Raw genomic sequence first — 11,847 nt, 5'->3', positions numbered from 1 at the left:
CTAACATTGTCCTCCCAGCCCCTTTTCTTTGCTTCTTGCTGGTTTACACACTCAAGGTAGATGCCATTATGTGTGGGCATCTGAGTAGAAGCTGCTTAAAATAGCCAGCCGACTATTTCAGGGAGGAGTTGAATATGCATGAAGCTATTTTAGAAGAGATGTCTCTGGCCCAGCCAATCCCAACCCCATCTTTTCCCTTGGAAATGCCAAGAGAAGCTGAATGGGGCCTTTCTTAGTCTTTCCCACTGAGGTGGGGGTTTTCAGAAGCCGCAGAAAAAACACCCCAGTTAATATTGGTCTTGCAGCCTTGTCAGCTCTCCCTCCTGATCCCTTGGTCACAGAGGCCCCCTGCCCAGACAGCTCAGCCTTCCAGAGCCCCCCAGAGCCTTGGCAGCCTTCGACCACAATCATGCTACAATCTAGTTGGCCTAGATCTTTGGGGGGTCTCAGAATCTTAGGTATTTCCATTTATTTTTTCATTTATTCATTCAACACACTTTTATTGATAGAAAAAATGTGCAAGGAATGGGTGCTGGGGATTCAAAGATTTCTGAGGCAAATTCCTTAGAGGGGGTAGACGGACAGGTGAATATAGATAATGGCCATGTAGTTCAAAAATAGAGAGGGCATCAGGAGAAGGAGCCCTTGGTTCTTCCTGATGGCTTGAGAAAGAAGATGAATTTTTAGCCAGGCCTGAGGGGATGAGCCGGAGGCCCAAAAATATGAGGAGGCATGGCAGGCTCAAGGAGGAGGGAATGGTCAGATGTGGCTTGGGGTGGGATGTCTTTGTGGGAGGAGGAAGAAAGGAGAGTGATCCAGATTGTGGGGGCCTGGAGTGCTGGGTTACTTCCACCTTCTCTGAGCCCTCAGGCTGGGCTGGGAAAGAGTCCCCCATCATGAGTCCACATGCCTGCTCTACCCCTGTCACCGCCCTCAATGTAGACAGAAGTACCTTGGGGCAGAGGTCTGGTCAGGGTCTCCCGGGCATCTCTGCAATCCAGTGCCGGACTAGGCACTCACAGAATTTGGGTTGAAAGTGTAGATTCTAGAGCAAGAGTACCTAGGTTCAAGTCTGGCTTCTGCCTTTTACTAGCTGTGACCTTGAGTAAGTTACCTGACCTCACTTTGCCTCAGTTTTCTTACCTGTAAAATGAGGACATAAATAGTACTTATCTCTTTTGGTGAGAAGTACATGAATTAATATATATAAAGGACTTAGAAGTCTGTGTGGCACATAGTAGGCAATAGATAGAAGTATTAGCTATTTTCATTATTGTAAGGAATTTGGCTTTTGTCTTGACAATGAAATGCCCTCAGTGAAAGTCTTTCTTTTCAAAGTAATAATTTAAAAAAGCTTATTGCTTTGATTTTGCTCATATGTGTCCACTATAAAAAGTTAAAGCATTATAAATATAAGGAAGAAAGGGAGGGATTCATCTTAAATGCTGGCCCTCCAATCACTGTCATTAGCATGACCACCTTTTTGATATAGTCAATCTTCATTATTCAAGGATTCTATATTTGCAAATTCGCCTACTTGCTAAAATATATTTGCTACCCTAAAGTCAATGCTCATGTGCTTTTGTGGTCACATGCAGACAGGAGGAGAGCAGGGAAAAAATTGAGCCGCTTGACATGCATGTTCCTATGTGAGGTCGAAAAAGATGCCACTGTCTTCTCGTTTCAGCTCTCCTATGTAAATAAGTGTCCTTTTAACAGTCTAGTTCGTGCAACATTTTTTGCATTTTGGTCCTTTTTGTTGGTGATTTCGCTGTGATGTGCCTTACAGAGAAATATATGTGTGAGATAAGTTACCTTCGGGCATGAGTTACAGTGTTGTTGATCATAAGTTCAATGTTAATGACAGAAATACACATGAAACAAGGTTATATATTGATCGGATGACAAGAATGATGTGACCAGAGGCTCACAGGAACCAAATGCTGTATATTCCCTGGGAGCAATGGTTCAGTGCTCACGAAATCAGTGTTTGTGGGGACTTTATAGAACATAACTACAATCATATATATGTGATTGTATGTGTACAAGAATCAACTATACTTCTCTAGATACAGAGATGTATACTTTCACGCAATTTGGAACATACCTTCCACATTCTTTTGATATCTTTTTTTTAAAAAAAATTGCACAATATGTCAAAGGTATCTTTCCACGTCCATAAATACAAGTCTCTAGATGTCTGCATCTCTGCAAGCATTCTTTCAATTATTAACCAGTAGTTCCCTACTGATGGACAATTTGGTTGTTTATTATTATTTGCTATTATAAACTATACTATAATGAACATCCTTATTGGTAATAATAAAATAGTTAATATTTATTCAGCACTTACTATGGGCCCAGCCCTTTGTTAAGAGTTTTATAAATATTTTCTCATTTAGGCCTCACAACAAGCCCATGAAATTGATGTTATTATTACACCCACTTTACAGATGAGGACTCCGTTGCTTAGAGATGTTAAGCAACTTTTCCAGGGTCACACAGCTAAAAACAGTCCTTTGACTTCTGATGTGTCCCTCGTAACCAATGAGCTCTGCTGCCTTCTTACAGGTACAATTCCAGGCACTTGCTGATTGTTCCCTGAGAGTAATGTTTAGAAGCAGACTGCTGAGACAAAGGGTATGTGCATCAAAAATATTGGTGCGTATTGTTAAACCTTCCCTCCGGAAAATATGCATCGCGTCACAGTCTGCTAACAGTACTCCTGTGTTCCTGTGTTCCATTCCTCATCTCCCAGGTATTCTCATCCTTTGAAACAGGCCCCCGAAGTACATCCTGATTATTTAATGTGCATCCTTTGACTACAGGGGACTATCCTGCTCATATGCTTACTATGCCTTGTATTTAGTCTTTTGAAAATTGCCTGTTCCCATCCTCTGCCCATTTTTCTACTGGCGATTTCTTTACTGCATTTATGAGCTCTTTCTATTAGTGCTATTAATTTTTTACCCATCATATATATGTTGAAATACTTTTCTTAGTTTATCATCCTTTAACCTTGATGATTGTGGGTTTTTTGCCCACAGGGTTTTAAAATATTTTATTTCTTGATTTCTGGATTTGGTTTTATATTTAAAAGATATTCACCATTCCAATATGATAAGCATATTCCTTCATTGTTTTCTTCCAGCACCTTTATGGTCTCATATTTTTTTCATCACCTAGGAATTTATTTTGGTACAAGAACTAAGGTATAGATACAGTTTTATTCTTTTTCATTTTCTTCTACAAATAGCTAGCTGATCGTCTTTATAACATGTTAGGAATCATCTGCCTTTTTGTCTCTAATTTTCACGTTCACTTATATCTACTTCTGGGCACTCTGTTCCAGTCCCCTGGGCCATGGGCCTATTCATTTACCAACATTGTATTTTTCTAGGCCATTCACCCATGTTTATTTTTCCAGATGTGCTTTTTAATCATTTTATCAAAAATTTTGTTGGGATTTTAATTGGGATTTCATTTAATTTATAGATTGATTCGTAATATCTTCTTAAGTTTATTCTTGGATATTTTATGCTTCTATTTCTTTGAAGAGTAGCATCTTTTCCCTCTATGCTTTCTAAGTGGCTCATTTAGGTGCTACCTTTTTCATGGAAGCTTCTCTAACCAATCCTGTAGGACATGATTACTCTCTCCCTAACACCATGCCTTTCTCCTGGCATGTCTTACTTTTTAACCCTGAATTATAATTATTAGTTAGATGGTGGGCTCTTTGAAGGTATGGTCCCTGCGTGGCCTGTTTGTGTGTCTTGCCACATCTGGTGGGTGGTCAAGGCCGTGGAGATATTTGTAGGATGAATGAATAAATGAATGAACAAATGAATGAAAGATTTTTTTCCCCCAGAAAGTTGAAAGTGAAGTGAAAGCCTTTTCCACAGGCTTTCGTTAGAAAACGAGTTTTATTCCTCCTCCTTTTTGTCCTTGGCTAATCTTCCAAGACCATGTCAGAATCAGAGGAGTGTTCACTACTAGACTAATGTGCCATGTGCAATGTGCCCCAGCATCTGTCCCCAGAGACTGTCACCCTCTCTGAGCTGTCTGGGCACTCCACGGGGAGTCTCTCAAGGCTTTGAGAAGGAATGCAGGTATTCACGGCGGGCCAGCTGCTCACTGTGTGTCTGCTAGACTTTTTGAAAAGCCTTTTCCTTTACGATACAACAACTCTGAAAGGTTGATATCATTAGTCTCGTTTTGAAGATGAGGAAACTGAGGCTCAGAGAGATGAGCCCCCAGGTAGTAAGTGGCAGGACTGGTGAGAGCTAGGACTCTAAAGGCCTTGCCTCTCCCATAGTAACATCCAGAACACCAGAGTCTGGGAGGCTGAGAGGCCATGGCCCAGAGTCCCGTACAGAGGCAGAGAGAGAGGGTCCTGTCCTCACTAAGCTAAGACAGTCCTTAGAGAACTAACTTTCCTTCCTCAGAGCAGCATGTGATGCCTATAGATTGTTCCTGAAGAGCACTGGACTTGGGTCAAAGAGCCACTGTTTGGGCTGGGGATGTGTTACACAGGACGTATTGTCACCATGGGACTGGGGATGGGAGGGATGGGGGAGGTGGAAGATGTGCCATGTGGGGAGGGGGTCGGTCTCCAGCACACATCTGGGGATGCTCTTGTTTTCCTTCTCCTAGGCTGTGCAGGGTCAGGGTTTTTTGACCTCCCCCCTGGAGTCCAGCCAAGCAGCCACTTCCTTATTGAGCGGGCAGCTGCTGGGCAGGCCTCGGCTTATTTCTAAGCCTGGATTAAAGCTCCAGTTTCTTATGAAAGGCCATGGATTGAGGGCCAATATATTTCCAGTCTTGACGCTGTGCCTGGCCCCAGGGATATGGAGATGAACAGCTTACAGGTCTCCTGTCTTGTGAAGCTCCATTCTGGTCAGGTAGCTGATCATAAGGAAAAGTTTTTAACTTAAGTGTTGGGGGAGCCTCGACTGGGGCTCATGGCAGGGGCACGGGGCCAGTAGGTAGCAAGGTGTGGAAATTGAATGTCAGGCTAAGGCCATGGGGGCTTCATCCAGTGGGCAAAGGGAGACTTCCACATTTTGAAGCAAGAGTCTCCCATGATCAGATTTATACTTCAGAAACAGACGGACTAGGTATATTTATTTTCAATAAATACATATGATTTTTAAAGTGAAAATGAAAGTATCTCCATTTTAGAAAAACAATATCAAACCTAAGGAAACAGAGCGGATGGATACGAACCTAGCTAACCTCTTACCTGGATGGTGCTGATGAATGGAAAGAGCCCCGGACATGGAGTAAAAGTGAGCCACGTTCATGTTCAAGTCCCTGCCACTATTTGCTGGGCAATTTTGAGCAAATTACTTCCCCATCCCAACCTCACTTCCCTTGTCTGTAAAAGGGGAACACCGTCATCCAACATACAGGGCTGTCATCAGGGCAAAATGGGATATTAAAGGACGTTGTACACTTGTACACACTGGACGAAGGTACGGTATTAAGGTGAGGCTTCAGGAGGCTCCATGTACACAGCCGGGAACATTTCAGACACCTAGCTGCCATGCTGCAAATGTCTCTCTCAGTGGTTCCAGCTCAAATCAAAGCCTGTCCTGTAAAAACAGGGCCCTGTCCAGAGAAGCAATTGCCCATGTGTCTGGTGGGCCACCTGCCCACCAGGTCCAGCCTGCTGGGCCATGAACATCAACAACGGCCCCTTCCTGGTGGGAGAAGGAACAGGGAGCCGGCTTGTTCTCCGAGAGCAGAGGACTGGCCGGCGACGAAGAACATTTTAAGGTGGGACGCTTCTTCCTGTACCGTTGGCAGCTGTCTACATAAGGCGTCCATTATATGCGGGCCCCAAGGCCAGTGGGCCTGAGTGGCTAAACTAAAATTAGTGTAAAATGTGCACCCGCCAGAGACACAGAACATCCGAAGGTCAGATGCCTCCAGCCAACCGCCCAGGCAGGAGTGGGGGAGCGGGCACGGGGAGCGGGCACACAACAGCTGCGGCAGCAGCTGCCTTCGGTTCCTCTTGGGCACAGGGAGGATGGTCCTACCCAGAGACCTGGTTCCATAGCTCAACTTGAGTTAAAAAATAGAAGGCAGAGTATAATCCCAAATATATATATATTTTAAAAATCTGTGTATGTGCATTGGAAAAAGGTAGGAGAGGATTTCATTGAATATCTAAGAGGCTATTTCAGTCTCGAATGTGGAATAGTGAGTGAATTTTTTTTCTTTTGCTGTACTTTCCAAAATTTTCTCAATCTATGTGTATTACTTTTGTAATCAGAAGAAAACAATACGAGATGCTGTCAATTGTATATTTATATTAAATATAATTTAATATGCATTTTAAATTTATAAAAATAAATCCCATATGATCATAGGCATATATTGTATGTGTGTGTGTAAATACATTTATATATCTAGTCCACTAGTGTTGGTAGCTTTGAATCCTAGAATGTCAAAGCTGGCTGACGTTAAAGATCAACATCCTCCAATTCTTCATTTTATGGAGAAAACTGAGGCCCCAGAAGCAAAGCAGGAAGCTGAGAAACTACTTTTCACTGACCCTGGTCCCGTACTGGAGTTTCTCCAAGCCTTGTCCCCTTTAATTCTGTAGTTGTTTGTGTTTCTACTTGATGGAGATGGAAACCAAGGTATAGAGAAGTGAACTGATCCACCCAAGGACACCTTGCTAGGAAGCCACAGGGCTAAATCTCAGCTTTAGTTTTTCAGCCATAACTCACTGAGAATGAAGAAAGAAAATGTCTTTGAAAAACACCTGCTCCCTGAAGTCTCAAATATTCAGAAAGCCACCCCTTATACGCAAGTTTTGAATAGTCTTTCTTGAGCCTCTCATGGGTGGTGCATACGTTTCCTGTCTCTGGGAGGATTGTGGTCCTGTTGCCAGATCAGCTCCTGGGAGCCTTTAAGGGAACAGATGACAAATAGTAGTATGGTGACATAAAGGGCACAGTACCCTCTTTTTCCTGATGTGGGGCAGGGCAGGTGGGAAAGACTTGCATGGAAAGGTAGGCCAGTGCCAGGTCTTCGAGATAAGGAGGGTTGGCCAAAGAGGCTACCATTCAAAGTCTTTCTTATCTGGTCCCCTCAAGCCTTCCAGTGCTCCAGATGTAGCAGTGCCTCAAGGCAACTCCAGGTGCTCAAACCTGACGTCTTTGCTCCAGCTGTAATCTGTCTGCAGTGCATGTCTCTTTCCCCATTTTCTGCCCCAGTTCACCCACACATTTGTGCATTCTTGTTAGTGAACGCATTTTTCTTGAGTGCCTACTATATGCTAGAACAAGACTGACATAGTCCGAACCCTGTCAGTGCCTCTACTTCTTAGAGAGGGCTTCGTGCTTAGGCTATCTGGGTCATTCAAACGTGGACTCTGAGGCCAGACTGCCTGGGTTCAACCTGGCTAAGCCACTTCCCAGCTGTGTGTGCTTGGGACATTCACTCAGCCTCTCTGTGCATTGGCCCCCCTCATCTTTTTAAAAGAGGATGATAACAGCACCTGCTTCATAGAGTTACTGTGCAGGTGAAGTGAAAATCCACATAAAGCTCTTAGAACAATGTCTGGCACGTTTAAATCCTTAATAATCATCAGTTATTATAATCGTTCTTATTACCATCTGGCTCAGATTCCCTCCTGCCCTCTGGCCACTCCCTCCTCCACAGTCCCATAGCATTTTTCATGCACCCCCCACCCCAGTTAGAGAATCAATAGCTATGTAGTAAGGGCATGTGAAGGCCTGTGCTTGGGGCAGGGACCAAGTTTCAGTCATCTCTATCCCAGCCCCAGCACAAAGGCAGCAATTCTGTCTCCAGGATGACTTCAGAGTTTGTGGGTAACACATGCCCTCAACTTCAAGCAGGAAAAGCCTTAGAAGCTCCTCACTGCCCGGGCTCTAAAGGTTGCATGTCTGGCCTTACCATGGAGCTCATCAATGCTCCTCTTAACTGTGAAGCTGGCCCTGGATGTGACCCTCTCGAGTTGACAAGCGGGCTGAGTGCTAGGCTTTCTTAAATGCTTCTCTGTGACAGAGAGCTCTGTGGGGCAGGTCATCTCAGATACCAACACCGATGCCCTGCCACACTGGAATGTTTCTTATGGCTACACCTCTGCACGTGCCAGTCCCTCTACCTGGAATGTCCTCTCCACACCCTCCTGGTCTGCCAAAACCCCACAGAGGCTTCCAGTGCCAGCTCACACACCCCCTCCTCCACAATGCTTCTCCTAATCACAGCCCCGCTACAGAATTTATGGCTCTCTCTCTTCTCCACTTCTCTTGTGTGTTGCATGTGCTTCTGTTGCTACTCTTTCTCACAGTGCATTGGTATTTATTTGTTTACATGTCCCTTCTCCAGAAGGGACCATCTTGTTCCTGTCTGGGCCCCCAGTGTCCACCAGTACCCAGAACAGAGGGGTTTCAAAAAAGTTCTTCTGAATGAACTTTTTAAAGGAAAGTCAATTGGCTTGCCTTCTTGTTAAGGTATATATGCTAATTGCTCATGCCACCTTTTGAACCAAAACAGTTGCAGGCCCTCTAGGCCACCACTGCCCATCAGCAGCCACCTGTTCCATCACAGGGATGTGAGTTGATGGAGGAATGTAATTGCTGACCATGTGACAGGCACTGAGCTGGCTTTTCACATAAGCTCTGGCATTTAATTCTGGAATCATCTGAGGAGGTAGGTATTTTAGAGATGAAGACTCTGAGGCTCAGACTGGTTACACTGGTCCCCAAGGGGTTGACAGGGCAGCACTGGAGTCCAGATCTCTCAGGCCTCAGAAGCTACTTTTACTACTATCCCATGGGATGACAGATGTGAAAGTGTTTTGAGTTCTGCTAAGAGGGGAAACTGTAAAACTACAAAATCGCGAAGGATTATCCACCACATAGAAAAACTCTAGGGCAGGAGCTGCCTTGTTATTATCCAGTAGAGAAAAGAGGCCTGAAGGGGGCCTAATAGCAGCACAGAATCCTTAAAGGTTGTTGCCCTGGGGGAAACAATATATTATTGCTGGTCAGAGACTTGGGAGGAGGAGAGCTGGGTGGGGTGGGAAGAGGGATTCTGATAGCAAGCTAATCAGCCCCTCTACTGGAAGGGGCCCGCTGCTGAGGACAGGGACTCCAAGGTGCCTGTGGTTCTCTGTGTCGGGAGACCTAAAGGGCCACCGTGGGGCTCCTGAGTTCCTGAGACTCTGGGCCACAGACACATCAATCAGCAAGGGGCGTCCTGCTCTGGACTCCTGTTGTTCCGGTTTAGTAGCTTCTAACAGGAGCACCTCTTTTTAGTTCTCAGTCTCCTCCTGGGCCCAGAGGCCTCTCTTGGCCCCACAGAGCTGACTATCTCCCTTCCTTGATCATACAGGGCCCAACCCCAGCTCCTTGGCATGATGCTCAAAGGCCTGCCCACTTCCCCCAACCTCATTCCACACACTCCTTCTCTGTACCTACGTCCTGGACACCCCACCTTTGCACTTGCTTTCTTCCATTGTTTTTTTTAACCTGGCAAATTTTTACTCATGCTTCGAAGCCCAGTTCAAGTGTCGCCTTCAAATGGTCTTCCCTGAATCACCATCACAACCGAATCCAGACAGAACGGACTCTTCTCGCCTTCGCAGGTTTCCTGTACTGTGGCCTATTTGCCTGTCATCTCCTCCATTTGATGGGAGGCTTCTCGAACGCAATGACATTATTCATCTCTGTGGCTCAGCACAGAGAATAGAGCATAGCAGGCAACAAATATGCCCAGACAACCAGGCCCTGCTTCACATTTCACTCCCGGGGACTCCCATAGCCCACTGCATAAACGGCCGAGACACTGCCCCCGACTTCAAGGATTGGGTCTGGTGGGAGACAACATGGAAACCAACGACTAAACCCAGGGAGGTGTACGTGATGATAGAGGGATGTACTGTGTGGCAGGTACTGTGTACTAAGGCCAGCTGGAAGGTCAGCGGGGGGTCCCCAGAGAACCAAGACCTAAGGTCCAGAGGACCACACTGGTTTGGATAGGAGAGCAGAGGAGGGGCCATAGGAAAAGCATGAGCAAATGCAAGGAAGGGTGAAATGCTGCTCCATTCAGGGAGCTTCACGGGGCTGGAGGGCAGGGGTGTGTGCCGCGGAGAGCTGGGGGTTGAGGGAATGGGGCTGGTGAGGGGCAGGGCCAAGCCCTGGAGGATCCCTCCAGGTTGTGTCACCTGCTTTTAGCTTTCTCCTAGTTCCCAGCTCCCCAGGTTCTCAGCGTGCTTTGCAGCTGAGGTGGACAAGCAGTGTTATGTGCCCAGGAGCCTCCTGGGCCGGGCCTTCAGGCTGAGGAAGAAGGTACAGGCTGACACTTACATGACCATCCTCAAACCATGTAAGGCAGTAAGGGTGGCCCTTCTCCCAGAGGCCGTGCTTGCTGGGCCACTGGGCAGACAGAGCCTGGCTAGACTCAGGCAGGAGCATGGAGGCAGGCTGGGAACAGGGTATTGATTTCTTGCTGCTGTAAACCCTGGCATGTGTCACCTGAGCCTTGTTCAAGACAGAGTAATATGGTGGTAGGACAGCCACCAGCCTGTCAGATAGCTCCAACTGCTGCACAAAGAGCCTCTACCTGCCCCTCTAGTTGTCATCTCCTATGCAGCTCTCCTGCAGCCTGTCCATGAGCTTTAGCCCTGTACTCACTCCTGCTCTAATGAGGGCCTCGCTGTTAGGTTAATCTGGTCTCCCACCTTGCATTGACCCTCACTCAGCTTGATCTTCACACCTAAATTCTGCAGTGGGCCTGCCCATCTCTCAGTGCATGGGTAGACTTTACCTTTCTCATCTGGGCACTGGCAGCCTATAGTGTCTGTGGTTTGCTGCCCAGCCATGAGAGGGCAGGTGTGGAGCTGGTGACAGACTCCTGAACGCAAACATGCACACACACAGCGTACACACAGGCTCCCTGTGGATGTGAGGTCCATGGAACAATCAACAGTAGATGAGTCCTAATGAAGTGGCAGACAGCTACTGTCCCCACCATCCCTCCCCTATCCCATGGCTTTGGCAAGAGTCTGGAACAGCTGGCTTGAGGCCTGCCCAGTTCACTGAGTCCCACTCCCTCACTTTTCAGATAGGGAAACAGAGTCACAGAAAGGGAGGTTCTTGCTTGAGATTTTCCTGAGCAGTAAAGGCAGACCAGGTCAGACCCAGTTCCCTGGCTTCCATCCTAGGATGCGTGCCCATCGCCATATGCTACATTTGCAGAAATGCCAGCCAGCTGAAGGACTCTGGACATTTGGCAGGCTTTCCATGAAATCTCAGTAGGGTGTGGGGCTCTATTCTTCTGCCGAGGGTGAAGTCACCCCACCTACCTCCTAGCCACACACATGGGCCAGTGGCCTTTGGGCTGTGCTAAAATTGCTCTGTGCCCTCTGGCATGAGAAAGAGAGTGTGTGTGGGGCGGGGAGCTTACCTGCCAAAAGCCAGCCGTGGTCTCATGGTCAATATGTGTCAGAGATTTCTAAGAGCTTGGAGGACTGTGTTGGAGGGAGACCTGTGGGAAGCAGAGAAAGTGAGAATATTATACCACCATCTGTCAACTTTCACTCGAGTTTGAAAAATGCATCCAAAAATGATGAGCACAGCCTTGGTGAGTGGCTTCACAGCCAAGCCCCAGCTACTACCGCTTCTTCAACATGGTTATCACAGGGTCAAGGTCAGGCATCCCCTGATGAGATGCCTCACCACCCTACTGAGAGCTGGAAGTTCTGTCATCAGCCTCTGCTGAACCCCCTATTTGCTGAGAAGCAAAGCATCCTATTTCTGCTCTTAGGCCGAGAAAGTCTCACTTTCAAGCACTCCTGGATACTTTCTG

The 11,847-nt window shown here is 46.6% G+C and overlaps 1 protein-coding gene across 1 annotated transcript in view; it reads right to left on the bottom strand.

Moving 5' to 3' along the window:
• The window catches only part of HIVEP3 (human immunodeficiency virus type I enhancer binding protein 3), a 162,688-nt gene extending 151,162 nt beyond the window's left edge, over positions 1-11,526 (bottom strand). The window contains exon 1 of the mRNA XM_011377938.2: positions 11,446-11,526. The gene's annotated coding sequence lies outside the window, so the exon portion shown is untranslated. The remainder of the gene's footprint in view (positions 1-11,445) is intronic.
• Positions 11,527-11,847: the final 321 nt, after the last annotated feature.

This window comes from Pteropus vampyrus, unplaced genomic scaffold (genome assembly GCF_000151845.1).
Source record: "Pteropus vampyrus isolate Shadow unplaced genomic scaffold, Pvam_2.0 Scaffold326, whole genome shotgun sequence".
NCBI lineage: Eukaryota > Metazoa > Chordata > Mammalia > Chiroptera > Pteropodidae > Pteropus > Pteropus vampyrus.
Note: the sequence above shows the minus strand (reverse complement) of the source record. Positions and strands in the feature narration are given on the sequence as shown.